Raw genomic sequence first — 23101 nt, 5'->3', positions numbered from 1 at the left:
TCATCAAGGCCAGCCATGGGATGGGACGTTTATTGGGAATTACTGTATCCAGGAGACAGAGAGGAGAGGAAAATTCTAGGTCAGGATTTACTTAGGTGGGGCCAGAGAATATCCAGATTGTGACTGATAAACATGAAGGGGCTTAGCTCTCTGAACTGGTGGAGTCTTGAACAACAGCTCATTTTGAATGCTGTTTTGCCCACCCTGTGGTTACGCGTGTTATGCAAACTGCAGCAGCCACACACATGTTGCGTGTGAAACTGAACTGAAATTTGTTTCATGCGTTTAGTAGTGAAGGTGGCATCGAGGTGGTGTTCACCCAACAGGTGTTACAGTGTAAGGGTAAAACAGGTGCACGGCATCTTCAGTGTTCTCGGGGCTGGGAAAGGCCACCTGATCATGCGTTGTGTCTTTTTACAGAAGAGGAAAGGTGGCACAGGGGATTAGTGGAATCAATATGAAGAGGGACAACATTAATAAACAGTCATGTGGCTTGTTTTTAGTATTTTACTCAGATAAATGTATCCTACAAGATAAACACAGATATGGTATAATAGACATTGTTGACAAACATGTATTGTGCTTTCTATCTCTCCATGGGTATAATAAACTGTTAATGAACTTAGCTGTGGCTTTATCTTCAATCCTATAGCTTTTTTGTTGAATCAAAAGGAAGCATAACTTTTGCTCTACTTCTGATTGGCTGTGTAACTTGGGAAAATCAATGTGCCTCTCTGTGCCTGCCTTCTGACCTGTAAACTGAAAACAAAACCAATCCACATAGTATCAAAGTGCTCTGTGGCCTCAAGGACCAGCTCTCTGCAGAGTGTTGATTATTAGAAGAAAAGGGTTATAAGGAGGAATGAATTTGATTAATATGGAAAGTAACAGAATAATTAAAAATATAGATTTATTATGAGTGGAGACTGGCATGGCTGAACTAACTGGTCTCAGAAAGGTTGACACTGCTAGATTCAGAAGCCTTCAGGTAAATGCATGGGCAGTCCCATCCACTCCCACAATCCACCACATCCATTTATTTGTTGAGCAACGCACGTTGAGCATCCCTGGGTAGCAGGCCCTGTGCTAGGCAGTGGACGTATGGGGATGCTTCCTGGGAAAGGTCAGGATCTGGTGGAGAAGGCAGAGAAGTAGCAATTACAGTACCCTAGGCACAGCACAAAGGATGCTCAAGATGATGCTATAGAGGTGGTACAGGATTTCAGGGAAAGAGTGGCTAATCTGGCTGGGGGACGAGGGTATCAGACAAGGCTTTCCAGAGCAGTTCTCTCTGAGCTGAAGAGAGTCATCATTTTTACCAAGCAGTCCCAATTCTCCTTACTCTTGGACACATGGTAGGATTGCACTTCCTGCTCCTTTACGGTTGAGTGGGGCTGAAAGAGAAATTTTGTCAATTATTTGTGAGCAGAAGTTACAGGATGCTACTTCCGGCCTGGAGTGTTCAATTACTTGCATGAGGCCCTCTCTTTTTGTCTGCATGATGACAAGAAATGTTTAAGAGGTAGCTGCTGCATCAGCCCGGTTTCTGAGTGACTGGATTGAGTAGTTCTTTGCTGTCTACCTGTCTCTGGCAGTGGTCACATAGCGTAGAGGTCCGCAAATGGCCAGGAGCCTGTTTTGTTTGTTTTTTTTTTGAAGATTTTATTTTTTTCCTTTTTCTCCCCAAAGCCCCCCGGTACACAGTTGTATATTCTTCCTTGTGGGTCCTTCTAGTTGTGACATGTGGGACGCTGCCTCAGCGTGGCTTGATGAGCAGTGCCATGTCTGCGCCCAGGATTCGAACCAACGAAACACTGGGCTGCCTGCAGCAGAGTGCGCGAACTTAACCACTCGGCCACGGGGCCGGCCCCCAGGAGCCTGTTTTTATATGGCCTATGATATGAGTTTACATTTTTTAAAGGGTTACACACACGCACACAAAGATGAAGAATATGCAACAGACACCGTATGTTGCTCACAAAGCCTGAAATATTTACCATCTGGGTCTTTAGAGAAAAAATTGCTGAGCCTTAACATGGAGTAAGAAATAAACCTTTGTTGTCTTCATCTACTGAGCTTTTGTTACCTTAGGAGGACCTCGCATTAACCTGACTGATACCCTGGTGATACTCGGGAAGGAAGACCGTGGTGAGCAGAAGGAACCATGGCAAAAGAGCATCCAGTATTCAAGCAAATGCAAGGATGGTTCAAGGGTGGGGTCAAGTGAGCTATCGGTGGGCAGAAAGGCGAGGACTGGATTAGGTGGCCATTGGTACGTCCTGCTAACTCCTTGGATGTCATCCTCTAGGCCATGGCAAGGACTTGTGGTGAATTTTTTTTAAAAATTTTTAAGAATTTTGTTAAGTTATGCAATTCACTATGGAGTAATGATAAAATACAGAGTAAGATAAAATAATTTTTAACAAGCATACTTTCAACACCCAGAGATACTGTTAACATGTTCTATTTCTTTCCTTTTAAAAACGTGTTTAATTAGATCCTCAGGTCACAGAATTGTATTAACTGGTCCAGTTATGGCTTTTTACAATTTATTTACTTATTTGTTAATTTATTTCTGCAAGTTAAAAAAAAGCATCCACGAGCCCACCACCACCTCCAAGGGTTAGAGAATTGACAGTAACATACATGGATCTGGGTGCTGCCCTGTGAGCATGTCCGCTTGTCTTCTTCCCTGGAGGAAACTGCTACTGTAATAGGTTTTAATTAAAGGCCTGATGTTCAGCATGTTTTAGAAAATTCCCTCTGGTATGAGGTGGTTTGAAGGGCAACTTCCTTGGGAAGCAGGTGTAACAAGACTAGAGGAGGAACAGTTAGGAGACTGGGGATGGACTTTTCTCCCCAGTCCTTTGGATATTTCTCTTAGAACAGCATTTCCCAAATGTGCACAATCTGTACGGAGCCCTGGCAATGTCTGCAGAAAGTGCAGATCCCCAGGTCCCTTCTCTGGGCGTCCTGATTCAGGGGGCCTGGTGTGGAGCCCAAGAAGCTCTAGGTGTAACCTCCTTCCAGGTGATTCTTAGGATTAATTACTCATGATTAAGAAACTTTCTTAGAGAATGTCTTCTTCAGTGCAGTTTTAACTGCCAAGTTGCTTTACTTTTCTCAAATAGGTTTACATTTATTTGTCCGCTTTCTCCAGAGAGAGTGCGTTGGGGCCCATAGAAAATGCTAAGGTTAATGTTGAGCATTTCCTTTCCTTCAAGCCCTGAAAACGAATACATATGGGCAGCAGAAGTAATCTTCCAACCAATTTGCTAGTTTGGTTATTGATTACTGTGTTTTCTCCCCCATAGCCTCGCCATAGGAAGTAAGAAGTGGGATGAACTGTCCCCTTCTAAATTATTTTGATGGTAACTTCCGGGCCTCCATGGCATCATTTTCTAATTGTGTGACAGCCCAGTGAAATGAATGGGTTCACCCCACTCCAGGCTCCATGGATAGGGCCTGATGGTCTAAACCAGTGGGTCACAAACTTTAGTTTCCATCAAATCCCCTGGAGAGCTTGTTAAAACGGCCGTGTGGCTGAGTGATTAAATTCGTGCACTCTGCTGTGGTGGCCCAGGGTTTCACCGGTTCGAGTCCTGAGCATGGACATGGCACTGCTCGTCAAGCCGTGCTGGGGTGGCATCCCACATGCTACAACTGGAAGGACCCACAACTAAAAAAAATACACAACTATGTACCAGGGGGCTTTGAGGAGAAAAAGGAAAAATAAAAAAAAAACTTAAAAAAAAAAAAAAGACTGTTAGGCCCCACCTTGGAGTTTCTGATTCAGCAGGTCTGGGGTGAGGCCCGAGAATCTACATTTCTAACAGGTTCCCGGGTGACAGTTGATGCCACTGGTCAGGGAGCACACTTTGAGAACCACTGTTCTATTCCCATCAGCATAACTTCCCCGTTCAGCCAGTGTGGTTGATTCCAGGGCCTCAACCAGTCAGCCTATGGCCTTCTCCTGGCCACACTGGTTAGATGCTTCAACCCAAGTACATTACTCAAGTCCATCCAGTTATAGTGAAGCTCAGGACTTTTGCTTGGTTGGAAAGGCAATGTGCTGTATGGACTTTAGGCCAGAACTGCTGTAGCCACTGTGCCACCATGAAGGAAGCTGACTCATGAAGAAGAGACTGAGCTAATCAGAACAACGGCACCTAAACTTGACCTCCAACCTGAGCCCAGGTCAGCTTCTCCTGAAAGCTGCCGTTCTGTAGGACTTCTCACTTACCTGAACCAAGAAATTCCCTTTGTTGCTTAAGCCAACTGGATTGAGTTACTAACAAGTAGCTAAGTGATAGAGGTGCCCTCTTGAGGGATGTAGTGTGCTTACTGTAAAGCATCGGGCAAAACTCCACATGTGGCCTTTCAGTGGAAATAACATGCCCAACCGCTCCTGGAGGGTGTTCAGAAGAGGCATGCAGGTGTTAGTAAGGACTGCCTTAACTCCTTTCTTGTGCGTCTTGGCCAAGTCAACTCCCCACCTCCGCCTCAACCCCAAATCAAATGCTCAATGGGGACTTATTACAAATGAACCCCTATTGAGGGTTACAATCTAATGGGAACACATTTTTTGAAATCCCAAGGCCAAAGACTATTTGGCAGACTGCCTTTGAGCAAGTTCAGAAAGTAAAAATTTGGCCAAACGTGGTAAAGAGTTTATGGCTAGAGTGAAACTCCAAAATGGGTTGAGTCTGAGGGTAGAGCAGCGGTTCTCAACTGGGAGCAGTTTTGCCCCCCAGTGAACATTTGGCAATGTCTCAAGACACTTTTAGTTGTCAAGCCTTGGGGAGAGGTACTACTGGCATTTAGGGGGTAGAGCCCAGGGCTGCTGCTGACCATACCACAGTACACAGGGCAGCCTGCCCCAACAAAGAATGTCTGGTCCAAAATGGCAGTGGTGCCATGGGTGAGACATCCTGGGCTAGAATGATGAGAAGTCAGATGATGCTGTGATGTGTGAGATTTTATCTGGACCAGGGTAGGCAGGCATTATTTGGAACTTGGATGGCCCAATAGTAATATGTTCTCTATTTAAATAAAGAAAGCACAAACTGAGTTTTGTCCAGTTGGTGACAGATGTGAATGCAGTATCAGAGGGCAGTGGGTAGATTTACAGACTTGGGAGATGTAAAGAAAACCAAAAGTAGATCACATTTAAATTGAAGCCAACCAAGGTAAGATATCCACATTCTGGCTGCATTGTGAACTCATAAATGTCCTTTATTTTACAGAGTTGGATTTTGTTTTGCTTGTTTTTCAATGCACGAATGAAGTCCTTGAACACTTCCACCTTCCTTTCCAGAAACTTGGATTAATTCCTATGATCCTGGCCCCGAATTTGATTGTTTTCATTTGTCATAAATGCAATTTACAGGAAGTTTTAAAAGGTAGTGCTATAGTGTTTAAAACACTCTTTTCAATGGGAATTTCTATGGAAATAGGGGCTTTGTGGCCCCTACTGAGCTAGCTAAGCATAAATGCTTATTAGCACATAAGAATTTTAATCTGCAAGTTATGAGTAATGCAGTAAGTTCTTTGAAATATACCATTTCACCATGATAATTCCATTTGTAAACTTTTTGTGGAAGTGGATAGTTGATGTAGTGAATGGATTCTGACTTGGTTATGTGTGTGGTTTAAATTCATGTTGTACTGCTGCTCGTACTCCTGGAAGGGTGGTTTCCAAGTGGATGTGCTTCCTTTCAACCTGGCTCTTTGAGAAGGTTTTGTCTTAGCATCTCTAAATCGTTTTAGAGACACATTTATGAGGAGTTTTAATGCTGATAACGACCATATCTGGAGTGTGGAGGGGAGTCTAGGTTCTCAAGCTTGCTTTCAGGGTTCTATGGTAGATGAAAGAGCTGCAAGTAATACAGAATTGTTGGAGGGTAGAATGGCTTAAGCTGGGAGTAAATTCCAGAGTACAACTGAAGAAGGTATTTGTGTATTGTTTGGATTTTTATTCCATGAGCAGCTGGTAAGCCAGCAAAGGTTTTTGATAGAGGGACAATGGGATCAGATATGTGTGTTTAGAAATATGACTATCTGAGAAGGTGATTATGTTCATACAGGATCCGGAGTGCACCCATGTGGTACCTGAAAGCCTTTATGCATTGAATGAATGCAGAGAGGCAGTGTAGGTTGATGGTTAAGAGAGAAGGTGCTGGAACCAGTCTTTCTGGGTTCAAAGCTTGGCTCTGTCACTTACTAGATGTGAAATTTTAGGCAAATTTTTAAACTCTTATGCCTCAGTTTTTCCACCGGAAAAATGGGGTAACAAGTGCACACACTTCTTATGAAAATTCAGTGCATTCATACACATAAAGCAGAATAGTGCCTGGCATATAATAGATGCTCAGGAATTGTTAGCTACTATTATTAATAATAATGACAGTTATTATTATTGTTGTTGTTATTATCAGCAGCTCCCATGTAAAAGTGAGGCAAAGAGATGACAGGTGTGGGTGGGCCCAGGATTGGAACGATAGGAGGCAGTGCTTCTCTACCCTGCCTGCACACTAAGATCCCCTGGAGAGCTTTTAAGGATTTCAGCACTGGAGTTCTGCTCTAGACCAATTCAATAACAATATCTGGAAACGGGGCTTGGGCATGAGGATTTTTAAGCTCTCCAGGTGATTTGCCTTCTAATTGTGACTCTCTTCCTATCCAGCCTGAAGCTCTGGCCTGGCCCAGCGTAGTATAGAAGGAAAGCTGTGCAGTAAAGTTTGAATGGACTTCACCCTTAGGGGGACAGGATGATGTGGTGGCTGTTGCTGAAGAACAAGAGCAAATCTTTTGCCAGTATTCCAGAATGGCCTCCTCGTCCTTGCTGTGTGCATCCTGCTCCTGGCCCGGCATCTCACACCCAGCTAGATTTGTTCAGCTGTAAGAGAGCCAAGGACCATGGGAGGTCAGAGCTCTGCACAGCCAGACTGTTAGGAACCCAGCTGGTGTCTCCCTATCAGTGATGTTTTACATATCACCAGTCTCATGCTTTTACAAATCAATCTACCAACAAGGACTTGTTGAGCACCTTCTGTGGGACCAGCTGCATGCCAGGTGACTGGAGGGCAGTAACCAGATAGCCATGTGGCTGCTGTTGGGGAGTGAGTTGTTATTGTTTTGTTTGCTTTTTCTACAGGAGCCAAAATTCAGGCTTGTTAAGTGGTAATTGACAGTCCTTTCTTCTAAGGAAGTTTCTCTTGGATTTACTGCCAATAGGAAGTGTATTATTCCTCAGAGCACTATAGCATTCATTTATTGAGTGCCCACTCAATTATGAGGCATGACAGAGTTTGCCATCTAAAAGAGGAAAGACCACTTAATGATTCCTAGAGTCAGAAGTCTGGAATAAATGGACAGACTGATCAAAGAGTTAAGGGGATTCTGTTGTAACTGGAGAAGCACTTTTAGCAAGAGCTGGGTCTTCCACTGAAATCTCAAAGGAGCCCTTGAATAAGTTATGTGGGAGAGAAAGTATGTTTTTGAACATAAAGGAATAGTGGTTTCAGCTGATCATCTAATAGGCTAACAAAATGCAGGTTGTGTTGGTTTTGCTAAACCATGGTGGGAACGGATTTAACACCTGGTACAAATTAGAATTCTAGTTTGAGATCTGAAGAATTATTTTTCCCATCCCAGGAGAAACTAAGCTCTCTGAGAAAGTGTGTTTATCACTCACAGCAATTTTCTAGGTCTGACTGTTTTTTCTGGATGGACAACTGTTGCATGTGAGGAAAATAAAAAGCTTCACCCTTTGGGTCAAGTTTCCTTCTAGAGTTGAAGGACAAATAATGGTTAATAACCCAAATCAGATCTTGTTCCTAAATTGACTTGGATTTGCTTTGGGAAGAAGATAGTGGAAGGCCATTTGGAAGCACAGATCGGAGGTCTTGTGTGGATAGAGGTGGAGGGGCGGCGGGATTGGGATTGGGATTGGGCTAAGGGACTTGGGAAATGAGACATCCCTGAGACTTCTACCAAATCTAGTACTTGCCTTTCACCTTCTTAACCATAATACCCTAGTGTCACCAACATCCTTCTTTGCAGTCAAAACTTACTCCTTTCCTGCTGTAAGAAGTAAGCATCTTGAAGGCAAAAATTATAGTTTAAATACTTGTAGGACCAGCCATGTTTGTGAAATTGAATTGGAACATCTGAACAGATCTTTTAATCAGGTTCTTTTGGTTCTCTTGGTGAACTCTGGAGAGACACCTTTCTGGGAATAAGTGACTGCAAAGAGGAAGGATCATTGTTTAGTTCTCTGTCTTTATATTCTTAGTTCCTCTCTTCCTCCCCTTTGCCAGAGACTCCAAGAAAGAACAAAGAGAAGAAGGAGAGAGAGTTGGCTGGCACAAAAGCTATTCAAAACACTCAACAGAAAACCTACGAAGGTCATGGGAGATCTTCCCTTCCTTTTATAGTGACTCCATAGCGCTCTCTTGGCTAGAGGGGCAGTTTTCCAAACGTGAACCCAAAAAATGATGCCTATGTCTTATATAGCGTGAGAAGAATGTCTTGAATTTGCACACTGCCTTTCTTCTGCGAACGTTCAAAGTACTCTACAAAAATGACATCATGACTCCCCAGGAGGAGACTGTGGACTGACTCTCAGGAGAAGAATGCCTCTGAAGCAGGCTGGAGGAGCTCAAGCACGGATCAGAGTCCTTATTGAATTTAAGCCAGCATCCCTGCATTGTCTGAGTTCTAAATCTCACAGACAGAAAGAGGAGCATTAATACTAAACATGGCTAGATGAAATCTAAGTGAGATCTCTTGATGAATTACGTCTCATGCCTTAAAAAGGCACTCTATAAATTTTCATAGTTTCTTATTCTTTTCTCCTAAATGGCTTTGCTTAGAACTGGCCTCCATCTAGCATCTTTCTTTGGAGCAAGGCAAAAATAAAATGACAGAACAAAACAAAAAGCACAAAGTCGCATTTGTGTTATCATGACAACACCAAATTGGCTCACCTCAGGTAAAACCTGGAGTCTTAGTAAAGATTCCTTGGAGAGAGAAATGAAAACATCCGATCTCTCTCTGTTGTTTTGATTAGGATCTTGTGGCAGAGAGCAGTGGGTTAGAAATTTTGTTAATAACTTAAAGAAAAATAAAAGCAGTACTTATAATTCGTGGTAGTTATAATTTCTTTTTCTGTCTTTGTAAGGAAATTTTAATCACGTCCAGTAAAGTTGCTTATTTTCCTTTTTTTCATTCCATGCCCCCCATCTCTGCCCTGCCTTCTGCCTGGCTCTCACAAGAAATCTCAGGAGGTTCTGCCCGTGGAAGAAAATTCACAGGATATAAAGAGAAATGGAACTGTACCTTGTAGATCTAATAATATTTCCTCAAATCAAATCCACTTCAGGGGAAGATTCACTGGAGAAATTATTGGAGATATTGCAACAAGGGTTATTTGGAAATTGAAGGTGAAAACGCGAACTGTTTATCATCAGGTCAAATTCTCTTCCCATTTCTCTTGACTCTGATCTGAACTGGCTTCAGTTTGTTTATTACTACTAACAGGTCTGATGCCCTGTCAGACAGAGTAGCTGTTTCATTAGAATCTTTATTTTCTTAATCTGGAAGGAAGAGTTACTGGCCATTTAAATCTTTCTCAGCTATAAATACTTGTCCTGTTTCTAGACTTGGCAGTGTGCTTGTTGGGTTTACAATCCCAGCTCTGAGTCGACTGTGCATTTTCATGTGATTATCCAGAGTTTTGGAGGGCTCTTTGTATTATCCTCCCAAAATATTCCCTTGTTAACTTTTTTCTTTTTTAATTCTTGGTGATATGGTGGGAATCTTTGATTTATTTGGATTGAATAAGAGACTGTGATGGTTTGTGATATTTATTTATAATTAGACTGCCAAATTCATCTTCTCAACTTTCGCTGTCACACACATTACTCTTGCTGAGACATTTCCAGTGTCTTTCCTTCCAAAGGCCTCACTATGGATGCCTGGAGCCTCCTGCCCCCATCTATCTCTGTGAGCTCATCACCCCCTCTTCTCACCCCGAACTCCCTGCCACAGTCGTGTGTTTTCTCATGTGTTACCTTTGACCTTGGTTGCTAGTATCATGTGGGAGGGGAGGTCTATGAAATTTTTGCCTTTATATACATGTTGTCATATCCAGTAAGATTGGTGATCACAAAACATTGCTATTTGTTTGCCATGTAACTTTGCCTTCCTTTTGTTGTTTTTACCATTTTAAGGCTTGGTTGAATGTCTTCAACTGTGTTGACCTTTCTGTAATGTTTGGGACCACAACCGTGGAGCCCACACGGGGAGGCTCCAGCCTGCACACACTTAAAGGACCCTTAAGGGATTAATGAGGGCAATCTGTACCCAGCCTGTACTGACTCTACCTTTTATAAGCTACTGAAATTCCTACTAGAATCAGAACTCAGACCCAAAATATTTGAAGCCTTAATGAAGTCCATTCTTTGGAGCATGTAGCATAGACTGCTCATAGATGTGACACTTCATATTGGAGTCCTTGTGTAACTTGGCAGTATTGAGTCTGGGACTGGACAGCAAGAGACACCTATCTGGTATTAAAGTTGCTTCATGGAAAGGAGTTAACAGTGGAGCTGTACTGTGTGTAATTTTAACCACTGAATGTGATCTGTGGCACTTGGTCATTGATATAGATTATGTGGAACAAGAACCATTCTTAAGGTGTAAACTCTGATGGATGGGCACAGGGCAGGCACGTCTGTCCCATGCATGCAGCTTGGAGATGCTCCCCTTGGTGGTAGCAAGCACTGGTTTCCAGGTCCAGAAGCCCATAGCCATTCTCACGGAGCTGCATGCAGCTCACAGATCTAGACTAGTTCTGAGAGGCACCCAGGAGAGCTATTCTACTGGAAGCTGGCATGCTCTCCCAGAGGTCAGGGGCGCTCTCCAAGGAGAACTGGTAAGGTGCCCATGTTCGATGAGGGAGAATGGCCTTTGTCAAAGCAACATGGGATTTCAGAGCAGAAAGACACCTTAGCTGTCCTGCTGTGCTGAGGAACACATTCTAAAGAGTGGCCCTCTTCAAACTTCTTGCTCGTCCACATACTCTGAACGAGCTTTGGGTTCAGGAACATGGGGGATAATAAGCTCTGGTGTTTGCTAATTCTGATATGAAGTTTGCAGCCCCTAGATAAAAGTTTAAATTGCCCGGACATGTCCCATTATTAAACAGCTGAATAAATAACAGGTGGGAGTTTGAGTGTGAGTATGAGTGTGTGTGAGTATGTGTGTGTGTGTTAGAAGGATTTCTGGCCCCTATTGGTGATAAAAATACTGTCCAAATTGTAACTAATATCCTCTCTGCTTGTCTAGAGGGTGACTCTGGTTACCTTAAGAGAAAGAATAAATTTTCAAAGGGTGTTGCAGAAGGGGCTTGTTTGACCCTGGGATGGCTTTGCAACATTTTCCAGTTTCATCACTTTAATGTGATGTGACCTGTGCTGGCATTTGGATTCAAAAACTGGGAGTTGGGCCTCGGCTCTGTGACTCATGAGCTCTGTGTCCTTGGGAAAGCTCCTTAACTCTTTCTGAGCCTCACTTTTGTCAGCTGGGGTAAGCAGATAGTTCTTGCCCTACCGATCTCTTACAGCATTTCATCTGGTTCCAAAGAGAGAATGTATAGAAAGTGATTGTTAGTGGTTTTCCTGGAGTATCCAGTGAGGTTTTCACTGTGATAGTGTGTTGAAATTCAGAATTTAAAATTTTAGGGGAGGGAGAGCTTAGCCGTAAGTTAATTTTCATAAGGACTTTAGTGACCCTCCTAGGAAGGAAGGGACCAAAATCTCAATGCTCCCTCTAGGGGAGCTCAATGTGCAGGCAGAGTGGAGAACCACTGCCTTCCGTCATTCCACTCCTGGGCCCATCTATACCTGTGATCCCTCTGCCTCTCTTTTACGTGGGAGCTGCTGATAATAACAACCACAACAATAATAAAAGTCATTATTATTCACAATACTAGCTAACAATTCCTGAGCATTTCTTATATGCCAGGCACTGTCCTGCGTTACTTGTCTGAAGGTATTGAATTCTCATAAGAAGTGGGTGCACTTGTTATCCCCATTTTTCCCGGCAAAAAACTGAGACATTGAGTGCATTAACACCAAGTTTCTGGCCTAATTTTGTTTTCTGAAGGAGCCACCTTCTGTTGGAAGCTGCTACAATCTTGTGGGATCAAAGGAGCGTGTCTGAGTTCTGGCTCTAGTGGCTCATTGAGAGCACGAAGGACCAACAGATCCTTCATCTGTCAGGAAGTACCTGGGGAGTCCTGAGATCTGTTGAGGTGAGCAGGCCCCTGGCAAGAGAATTTAGACTTTCTGCTCTTCTGCACAAATAGAGTCCCATTCAAGTCATTTTAAGTGCATATATTGGGAGATGGACAGATCTGAATTTGAATCCTGTTTCTGTCATCTGGTAGCTGTGTGACCCCAGACAAGTTACTCAGTGGTCTAAGCCTCAACACGAAAATGGGGATAGACCTACCTTGCAGGTTGGTGGTGAGGAGTGATGCAATCATTAGCGGAGAGCTTTGCAGGGTTCTAGGCACGTGGGAAGGACTCGCTCCGCTTAGCTGTTCTGCTGCAGTAATACAGTCCTCTTCTGAGGGCTTGCTTTGGTGGGGAAGGGCCTTAGTCACAACTGATGTTACCCAGAACAACCCTGTGACAAGGTACAGCTCCATTTCAGCAAAAAGGGATGGGAGTTTTCCTAGAAAGAAATTTAGGGGGAAAACAAGCCAGCTCTGGATCATATTGCATAGAATGTTTTAAACATGAAAGCACATATCTTTCCTCTGACCCTTAATACTTAAGGGTGTTCCCTCTTAATACTTCATACTGAGTTCCAAGAGACATCTGCGTAACTAAGGCATTATGATGGCCACACAAGGACCTTCATACAACTGGAGGTATGTGCAATGGCTGCCATCTCACACTACCTTATCCCCAGCTAAGCTGAGTTAGAACCTGTCGGTGCTCTGAGTGGAAGGGATGTGGAACAGAAATTCACATAATTCTTCCTGATTACACTCTTTTCCTAAAAAGTAGATATTCATGTGAGCTTAAGCTGATAGAAAACAGCAATCAGGCAGTCTCATGCACCCATATTTTCCTGGGACAAACTGCAGAGAAAAACTGTTTGAATGTGTTTAATGAAAATATTTTGCTAGCTCAGAACTTCTTGAAGAGATCCAGCTTTCTTATGGAAAACAGCCCAGGATTCTTAGAGAAAATACTGAAGGTTGGAGAAGCATTCTTCTTTTCTTTTATCAGTGTAGTTTTGCCAAAGAAGATGCTGGCTGTTTTCTCCACTGAGGAGTGAAAGGAAGTTGTGATCATAAGCTTCCATCCTTTCATGGGCATTTTTTCAAATTTGTTTTCCTTTTTAATGTTAACAAAGTGCTTTTTCTTATAACTATCTTGTTTCATAAGGACTTTAAGATAATTTAAAAAAATAAGAATACAAAATATATTGAGGACTAAGGGGAAAGAGAAGTAAGGCAAAGTTGGGTATAGAAAATGCGTGCCTGTGGAACAAAAATTTGGCTCTGGGCTTCCCAGTGACCAGGGCAGAGACAAAAATCTCATTTGGTTACATGATTTTTAAAAATGAAGTTTCTTAGTGTCTCTGGCACTAAGAACAGAAGTTTTCTCACCTGTACTCATAAAGGGAATATTTTGAGCTCTGATGATCAGTTTCCTCAAATGCCCCACAGTGACTGCCACTGAATCATATAGGACTGCTTTGCAGAACATTCCTCATTGTTGGCATTTGGCCAAAGTATAATTCTATAAAGGAAAAGAAAGAACCTCCAGGCAATTCTCCATTTATACTATTCATTTTCCACTGAACTTTTGCAAAATATTGAGCAGCAAAGAGTTAGAGGTCATCTCTGATAAGCACCTGAAATGCAGCTCTTCTTTGCAGACGGGAAAGTACAGAGCCACAGGCTTAAGACAGTTCAATAAGCCGGGGCAGAGATGATGTTCCATTATAAATATAAAAAGGAAAGCCAAAGGTATGGGGGCCAGAAGAAAAGGCCGCTCACTTCTACATGTAGAGAGGGAAGTGCATCCAAGAAGATGTGGAAAATTTGGGAGAAGGGGAAGGAAAAAATGAACGATAATTTTGTTACCTTAAGGTAAGTGCTGTTAACACGTTTGTGTGTTTCCTTTCTTTGTATGTTTCCTGAGGGGAAAAAAATCTCACAGGTAATGTTAACAAAGTCAAAATTTACACATAATTTTATGTCATCTTTCATTTAACTAATCAGCATAAAATAAGCTATTATATTTTATATCGTTGGGTGTGTGGGCTAATAATTCCCACCATGGTTTCAGACCTTCCATAAAGTGTTGAATACCCCCATGCCATAAGTAACCCATGGTTTGGGAAAGTTAGGAAAAAAGGCTGTTTAAATGGATTGGTGACCAATAAAGAGACCAGAGGGGTTGGTAGGGGCGAGAACTGAGTGCAGGGAGCAGTTCAACAGAAACTAAGAAGGAGATCTGACCGTGAAACATAAGCTCCTAGAGGACTTATAACCTCTTGGGGCTCCCACTGAATGTGAGACTGGGGATCTGATTTCAAGTGTATCTCAAGATGGAACATGCATCTCCTATAATATTTGAAAAACTATAAGCATTTTAAGATTTGCCTTTTCATAAAAAGAGGTAAATAGAGAATATTAGATGGGTCACATAATGTGACACTATGGTGGTACTATTTGGCAAGTTTTTTCTCTTTTAAAGTAGTTTTTCCAGGAGTGCCTCTTTTCATGGACAAGAATTCTTTTTTGGTGGTGGTGGTGGGGGGTGGTTGGCAAAAGTCATCTATTGATTTTGGAGGGAGACACTGGTGTTTTCATTCAAACTAGTCCTCATAGCAAATACTTCCCAATGATGCGCTCACTTTATTCAATTTTGTTTTCTCCTTCCCAGAAATAAAACATTTCTGATGCTTAAATATAACGACAAATTCATCAAAATCATGTCTTGAATGGCCTCTGGGTTCTGATATTCCTTCGTTGATCTGGTATAGATTTCTTTATCCCCTTATTGCATTGCTTTGAAATGTGTCACTTTTTTGTGTGTGTGTGTGTGTGTAACTTTTCTTTTTTTTGCTACTTGGAATTACCTTCTGTTCCAGGAAGGGATCCATAAATGCATTTTCTTAAACTGTGGACATTTTCTGCCCGCCAGATGTTGTGGTAAAATTCTACCTTCCCCAGGGACCGAAGTGTGACTATCAAGCGAGGAGGCTCACCTTTCTTCTTTTTATCCTATGTGACTTATAGAAGTCAGTCCCACTGTGTACGATTGCTTTCTTCCCTGACAGCCTTCACAAGCAGGCAGAGGGAATCTGTCAGTAGACTGTCTCAGACAATCTCTTTTGTAGTAAGACTATTTCTTCTGAGGAAATTCAACCAAATGTGACTTTAACCATCTAAAATCTTCCTTTCCCAATAAATGAAGGTAAGTATCTGAAAAGACACAATAAAATGAGAACCTTTGAGTTGATTTAATTAAGCAGCCGGATTAACGAGAGGATGTATTTTTCCTGCAGTTATGAATCCTCCTCCGTTACCAGTATTCGGTTCATCAGAGGAAACAGTCAATACATGTTTGGAATTTGTTTTTCCTTCCAACACTGAAAATTTTATAAGCTGTTAGTCTTACTTCTGGGTGTTAAAGTCTCATTAGAGAAAAAAAAACTTCAGCTTTCTTTCTTATATCGAAAGGGAATGGATTTTTGTGCTTCTAGTACAACGAGTAGGCTGTCACCAGGTGGTATGTTTACTGCCCTTCTGTCTCAGAAATAGAAATGCTGTGCAGGTACTCCATCATGAAAAAGGTCAATTTCCTGACAAATTGATTCAGAATTTAACTGTAAAGCGAATTCTCTTTTTTTCACTGGCTTCTATTCTAAAGCCCGAGAAACGCAGCTGTGCGTTTCTCTATGAATGAATTCAAAATGTCTGAGGAGAGGTTTGGGTGGGTACCAGGTCTCTGGGATTCTGGGAACATCAATGGAACTTACCTGTGGACTATAATTCTCTTCTCTCCTTTGGAGCCTCGGGTAGCACCGCGCCTAGAAGGACTTTTCTGGGTTTTCCCCTGGATTCTAAGAATGTCTGTCTCAATATAAATGGCTTCTAGAACTTTTGCATTCTTTCTTTAACTTGGGTACTTGCAAGTACGTCTGGGGAGCTGGGTTTCACATCAGTTTGCCACTGGGTTCACTAATAGCCTCATGGAAGCTTTCAACATGAATGCTTCCTCCTTCCTCCCTTTTGCTCCAGTCAAGCTTGCCCCCTTCCTCTTGTTTTCCCCTCTAGTCCTCCCCTCTAGTCCTCCCCTCTCTCTTCTACTCACTTTGTCCTCCCTCCCTTCCTCTCCTCATTTTTTTTGCTGCTTCTTTTTATTTTGATAAATTAAAAAAATATAGAAAAGCATGGGGCATTATATAACAATTTATTTCCACCACACAAAATTTATAATTACATTTTAAACCCCCAATTTTATTTTTTTAAATAAAATAAAGCATCATAGATAAAATTAAAAGTCTTTTGGATGCCCCGGTCCCATATTTTCCCTTGCCCTTCCTAGCGGTGACCCTCATCAAATGTATGTCTCATTAGGCCAAAGACTCATCTGATGGCCCTTCTTTGTCCACATGGCCATGTCCACTGGAGCTTCACAGAAGGCTGTCCTCTTGCTTTGGGTCATTAGTTTATTACATGTCGATGGGGGCTATGTGCCAGATGCGGCCTGTGGGTGTTCCAGAAGCAAATGTAGTAAATATCCACTCTGACCCAGTTGTGTGGGAAAACAAGCAGATTGAATGGCCCATGGAGTAAACTCATGAGGAAGAATCAGGTGTAGGAGACTTCAGCAGATGCAGCCAGGCCCTTTCAAGACACAGGAACTATTCTTGTTGGAGTTCTGTCTCCATAGTCTCCCATCTGTGTAAGAAGCTAGATCCTTAGTGACTGCTCCTAATTCTTTCCTCTCTAGGAACACCAACTTGGATCTTCAGCATTCCTGACCTCATTCTTTATTGTTCTTTTGGCTTCTGATGAATTCTAACATCCACGTTTGTAATTCTGGCCTTCTGGCTGTTTCCTGCTTCCTTGGTGTGATGGTTTGGTTTTGATGTTCTTAAATCTGTACCATCCCCAGTCTCTGTTTAATTTAGTTGAAGAAACTTAGCAATGGACTGCGATACAGTCTCCTCATCCTAACCTGCCAGAGCATGCTAGGCGGTAGGTAGGGGCTGGTAATTCACCTGGCTAAGATTTGACTTTGCCCCTAGATCTGCACAGCTTTGTTCCATTACTGCCAACTCGCACGTCCTTAGGGATGAGTAGGGACCCAGGAAGCAAGGCACCAAAACTTAGCGGTGTCCAGGAGCCTAGAGCCTGAGCTGTCAACATCAGCTCTGATGAGCAGCCTGCAGCCTACCAAGACAGATCTTAGAGGGAGTGAGTGGATGTTGAAATTGGCTATAGTTCCAAAGCTCTCTTCTAGGCCTCCTCTTGGTGTTAAGTCTGGGACCTGAAGCCTCTGCTTTCCAGGGCACCAGGAATTGGTGACGGTGACATGGAGACTGAGACCGACAATGCTGGGCAAGTGCTGGGTGTTCATGGGGTACTTTCTCACTCACTCTGTCACCTTCGTTGCATGTGTCGTGGTCAATTCACAAGCTTCTTTATGAGCTGCTGCTTGTTCTGCTTCTAATCCTTCCTCCAGCTTCTTCCCATTAGTTTTTTCCTTCTCTTTTTACCTTGACTTATTGGTCTGTTTGGCTTTCTCTCTCATGCTGTATCCGCTTAACTTGTCCTCTTGGCTGGTGAATTGCAGTGGCACATAAATGGGGAAATGGAAAATATTGATCAGCCTTTGATAAAGTCTGCCAAAATTTTCATCATCCCTTCTCACTTTTGTCAAATACCAGGGAAATAATATAGTGGGTAATAGACTCCAACAGCGGTCTGAGATTCAGGATTCATGCTGTAGATCGTATTTGCTATGGGGAAAACATTTTCAGTTTAGAGTCTATAAAAAGATAATATTACTAGAGAACAACTCTCTTTACTTTTACATTATTTTCTACGTTCTTTGGTCTTTTAACCCCCTAGTGATTAAACTTGTGGTCAGTGAGGAATAGTGATTGATCCACTTTTTCTCTATGCTGCTGTGCCATCTCCATTCAAGGTTAAATTATAGTGTTTGAGGAGCCTGTCACCTGTCCCTTTTTCATGATTTTTAAGGAAAACAACCAAAGAATGTAACGAAATAACGTAAGACATCAAACAATGCAAAACAAAACTTTTCTCCTAGAAATTAGAAATTTCATCCTCCTAGAAATTAGAACATGCTCAAGATTCAAATTACCAGCCAACCTCTCAGCAAGTGCTCTTCCTGGCAGCAGCAAGACTCTTGGGTTCAATGGCACTGGGCACCTGGCTGTCTGGATCTAATGCTCGCTCCAGCATTTACCAGCCAGAACACCATAGAGAAATCTTCTGTCTCCGTCAAGCCTCAGTTTTCTCAGGTGTAAAACAGGAGTTGATGAAACAAGCCTGTCTTAGGATGTTGTGATAAGTAGAGGTAGTGTGTGAAAGGTGCTTCGCTAAGAGGTTGGCCTAGAATCAGCACTCAGGTGTGGCTGACTCGCAATTACTATTCTTCCTCTGCCTCCTCCTTCACTCTAGTGGGTGGTTCAAAACATGGCTCTATCTCGGGGCTACTGGGCCTTGATCTTGGATCCACCCATTCTTCTTATGTCCCCTGGGACAAAACCTTCCACCTTTCTGAGGTTGTTTCTGTATCTGGGAATTCATGATGATGATGATGATGATGATGATGATGATTATGATCATAATAACATACCCCAGTTTATTTCAAGTTTAAATGCAGTGCCTAGAGCCTAGTAAATGTACAATAATTGTTTGTTATTGTAACATGATTCTTAATATTCTCTCAAGGATCAAAGTCTTACACGCCTGCTGAATTTCTGCGGTGCTGGCAGAGTTGAGATGGGGGTGGGGTAAACTATAAAGTTTAGATGAGTAATCAGTGACTTTCCAGAGAAGACATACTGTCTTGATTTGTTCATTTAAATTTAAGTGAGTCTGAAGTGATCTCTAAGATCCCTTTAGTTCTGTTACAGCCCCAATCTGCCCCCAACCCCAGGATGATGGCAGAGAAATGGAGCTGCCTGAGGCCCCCTTCACAGAAGTACTGTTGAGGACTGAGAGGAGGGGAGCTGCTAGTTCTGCAAGGCAGCAAGCCAGCAAGTCCAGCAAGGATCTGGACTTCTCCACATCCCCTCTCCTTTCCTTCCAAAATGTGAGTAGACTGGCGGAGGGTCACCACCTGGGGTGTTGCCAGCCAGCCTGCCAGTTTGTGTTTTAGAGTTAGTGGGAGTTAACCGACAGTTGTCTGAAAGCAAAGACAGGACCTGAGGTGGGTCCTGGGGAGCAGTGTCAGTGCCAGAGCATAGAGCAGGTGAGAAGTACTCAAAGACCAACTGCCTGTTTTATAGGTTTTACTGAGCTCATTTAGCCTCAGCTCCTTTGTTGGGCCTGCCTAGAATACAATCTACAGCCCATTGTCTTTGCCCTTAACACACATAGACTCTCTCATCACACCAGCTCTTAGTTTGGCTTCTTCCATGCACTAATTTGGCTGACCCCAATCCATAGATGCTGTAATGTTCCTCTGTGTGTCTGGTGGGAACTACATATTCCTTCTCTCTGGCATGTTCAAGCCTCATGACTGGAGCAGTAGTTCAAGTCTGGCTCTCTCAAACCATAGAGAAAGAGATCTTTTCCGTACCCATGGCTCTAAGCAAACAGTGAGGGGTCCTCACCCCATAGTGCTGGCAGCATGGTCACATTCTCTTTCTACCTTCTCAGCCAGTGTGGCCACAGCCGTCGTTCTCTGTAGTGTCGTGACTCAGACTGGACTTTCGTCTATACCCAACAGAGTTTGTGCACATTTTCTGAAATGGTTAAATTAAGGGTTATACAAGTCATTACGCCAAGTCATCAAAACAGCAATTAACTCAATAACCATGACATTAAGCCTGCTGTTACCCAGGGAATGTAAAATTGGAAACCAATGCTACAGTGTGCTTGGCTCACCCAGGAGCTTCCGTGAAGCAAAACTAAGTATAGTGAGTGTAAATATCGTAAATGTTGCAGTTCAGAGGGGCAATGGACTACTTCTCTTTTTAGGGGAGAAGATCATGGGGACAAAGAAAAATTCAGAAGAAGGAAAGACAAAAGAGTATCCAGGTCTGGGAGAATACCTTTATAAACGAATATCCACAGCTTTTCTATGTTGTTTATTGTATCATAGATTATCTGGTATATTTAACATATTAAGAAACAGTTCTGGGTAAATTTCTCCCAGGAGGATAACATCTTCGTCAAGGAGAGTATAGAAAATTTGGGCTAATTTCATAACACATACTGACTGTATATAGTTATATTCTTTTAAAATTACATTTTTGAAGATTAAATACTTTTCATAAAATTGAAGAGCTAGTTATACAAAGGAGCTATGGAAGCTTTTTTTAAAAAGGTATTTTGGGTACTTCCTCTCTAACTTATTTGACTTGATCATTTAATGATCAAAAGCTAGGTTTCTCTTCAAACTAGAAGCCTCTGTCCTCAGTGAATATGTCATAATCAGACCAGGGTTTTCCAACCAAAAGAGGGTCCCACAAATCCTACTGCCAAAGGCTTTGGAAAGAAATGTTTTGTTTTTCTGATTGTCAAATTAACATGTGTACATAAATTATCTGAAAAAATACAGAAAAGTATAAAGAAATGAACATTACTCATGTAATCCCCCATAAGACTGTGGTAAATACTCTGCTGTTAATACTTTAGTGTGCTTTCTTTCTGTTTTTGTATGCATGTATTTTTCACATAATTTGGATTATACTATAATATATACACTTTTATCCTGCCTTTACATGCATCTCATTAGTGGTTTCTCATTTTTGAAGTTTTTCTTTAAAAATGTTTTAACACAAATGTGTCAAGTTATTTAATTGTACTCATTATTGGATATTGTCAATAATAACTAATTTCACAATGAACATTTCAGTATATTAGTCTTTGATTCCATGCCCATTTCTTTAGGATATATTCTTAGAAAGGGAATCAATTTGTTTAGGTGTCTGACATATTGCCAAATTGTATTTTAGACAGATGATACTAATTGTCACTCATTAGTGTTTGTGTGTGCTCTGACTTCATGGTACCTTCAATGCCATCGAGTATTATTTTTTTGATCCAATTTTTCTCAACTCTGGCTTCACTTTGAAATCAATGCAGGAGTTTTAGATAAATGAACAAACAAACAAAACAAGCTTATGCCTGAGCGCTCCCCCAAACCAATTAAATCAGTTTCTGGGGAGTTGGGGGGGTGCGGAGGCAGCTCTAAATTTAAAAGCTCCCAACTGAGTCTAGTTGACAGAAAGAGTTCGGAACCACTTTGCTAATTGAGTAAATGAAAAATGTTCTAATTCCAAGCCCTTTGATATCAAAGCACGTTAGAATCTAAGCAGTATCTGTTTGCCTCATTAGGTTGAAAAACATACTGTGAAATTACAGTCCTGGCCAAAATATTTTACCCCAAGTGGATTCTCACATTCTTGGAAAAAAAATAAGGCCATTTCTGCACCAAAACAGCCTCCACTTTACCATCTTACCAATTAGTTTTTAGAAAAGTTTTACAGGGCCTTTTCTACTTTTCCCCATTTCATCTCTAAACTTCCTATCTCTGGGGCTTTTTTAGAAATAGTACATTTCAATCACCTGGCCTTCTTATCACTATTCAATTGTTTATCAACTATTTCATTTATTTTGACATTTTTAACACAAGGCCATGCATTGTCGATGCAAAGGTTTTTTTGTATCTTAGCATAATATTATTTCCCCATCTTATTTGTTGTTTGGTAGATAAAAATACTAAAGGAGACTATAAATAGCCTGATAAAAATCCTAACGCAGCCCTAGAAATAGTTTGACCATCAGGTTTGGTGAGCTCCAGATGGATCCTGGGTCCTGCTTTCAGCTGCATCAGTCCAGGGAAACCCTTTACCCTCACCCTCGGGGGGAGCTGATGTGAAATATTGCCCTCTCTGCTGAAATATTTTCCTGTGTGTGAGAAATAAGAAAATATTTCCTTCTCACCCCTAGTGATCTTCCTGCAAAATCGGATTCCAAATATTTAGATAGTCTCCTTAAAGGCTCTTATTTCCTTATTTATATCTCGCTCCTGGTCCCACCCCTCGTTCTTCCCCAAGAAGGACCAGCACTCCCTCTCCCACAGCCCAGATACTCACTTTCCTGTTTGCTCTTGCAGCCAAGAGTGGCCATGTGACACAATTTTGTCCAATTACACATAAACAAAATTCTGCTGGCAGCTTTGGGGAAGAGTTTCGTTTTCTGAATAAAGATACAATGATACTAGAACCTCTTTCCCTTGCTTGTAGCCTTGAATTCAGGTGTGATTCCTGGATTTTGGTGGCCATCATGCCACCATGAAGTAGCAGACCTGAGCGAAAGACCAAGCAAGAGAAGAGCAGACACAGCTCTGCTGTCTTTGAGGTGGTGAAATGACACTAACTATTGACTGTATCCAGACTTCTTTCGGGAGGAAAACATGTTCTCAGTTGAGTCAGTGTTAGATAGGTTTTCTGTTACTGTCACTTCAAAGCATTCCTGGGTCACTCAAATATTAGTTAATTTCCCATTTAGCCATTGAGTATAGCTTGCTGTTTCCTATTTCTTCCATATAAGAGCTGAATTACAAAGGCCAAGACCATTCATAAATGAGATAAGGCCTGGCTATCTTGTTATCTCCTCCTTCTCTTCTCCCTTGGGTAATGGTCAGATTTGGGCCAGTTCTTGGGCTAAGAACTGGGGAAAGTCGCTGCTTCTTGTTGTCTGTCTCTGATTATGTTTCTGCCTATGCTGGTAGGTCAGCTTGCTTCAGTCTAAAGCTATTGAGGCTAAGTCAAATAGAAAAAAAATGGGAGTTAT

General features: G+C 42.0%; 1 long non-coding RNA gene across 1 annotated transcript in view; it reads left to right on the top strand.

The window, feature by feature from the left end:
* LOC124241208 (uncharacterized) overlaps positions 1-23101 on the top strand; it is a 74213-nt gene that overhangs the window by 988 nt on the left and 50124 nt on the right. Inside the window, exons 2-3 of the long non-coding RNA XR_006889143.1 lie at positions 12172-12319; positions 13963-14176. This is a non-coding gene — a long non-coding RNA (uncharacterized LOC124241208). The remainder of the gene's footprint in view (positions 1-12171; positions 12320-13962; positions 14177-23101) is intronic.

The sequence above is a fragment of the Equus quagga genome, chromosome 6, assembly GCF_021613505.1.
Source record: "Equus quagga isolate Etosha38 chromosome 6, UCLA_HA_Equagga_1.0, whole genome shotgun sequence".
In the NCBI taxonomy this organism is placed as follows: domain Eukaryota; kingdom Metazoa; phylum Chordata; class Mammalia; order Perissodactyla; family Equidae; genus Equus; species Equus quagga.
The sequence above is the reverse complement of the archived record's forward strand: the minus strand, read 5'-3'. Positions and strand labels throughout refer to the sequence as shown.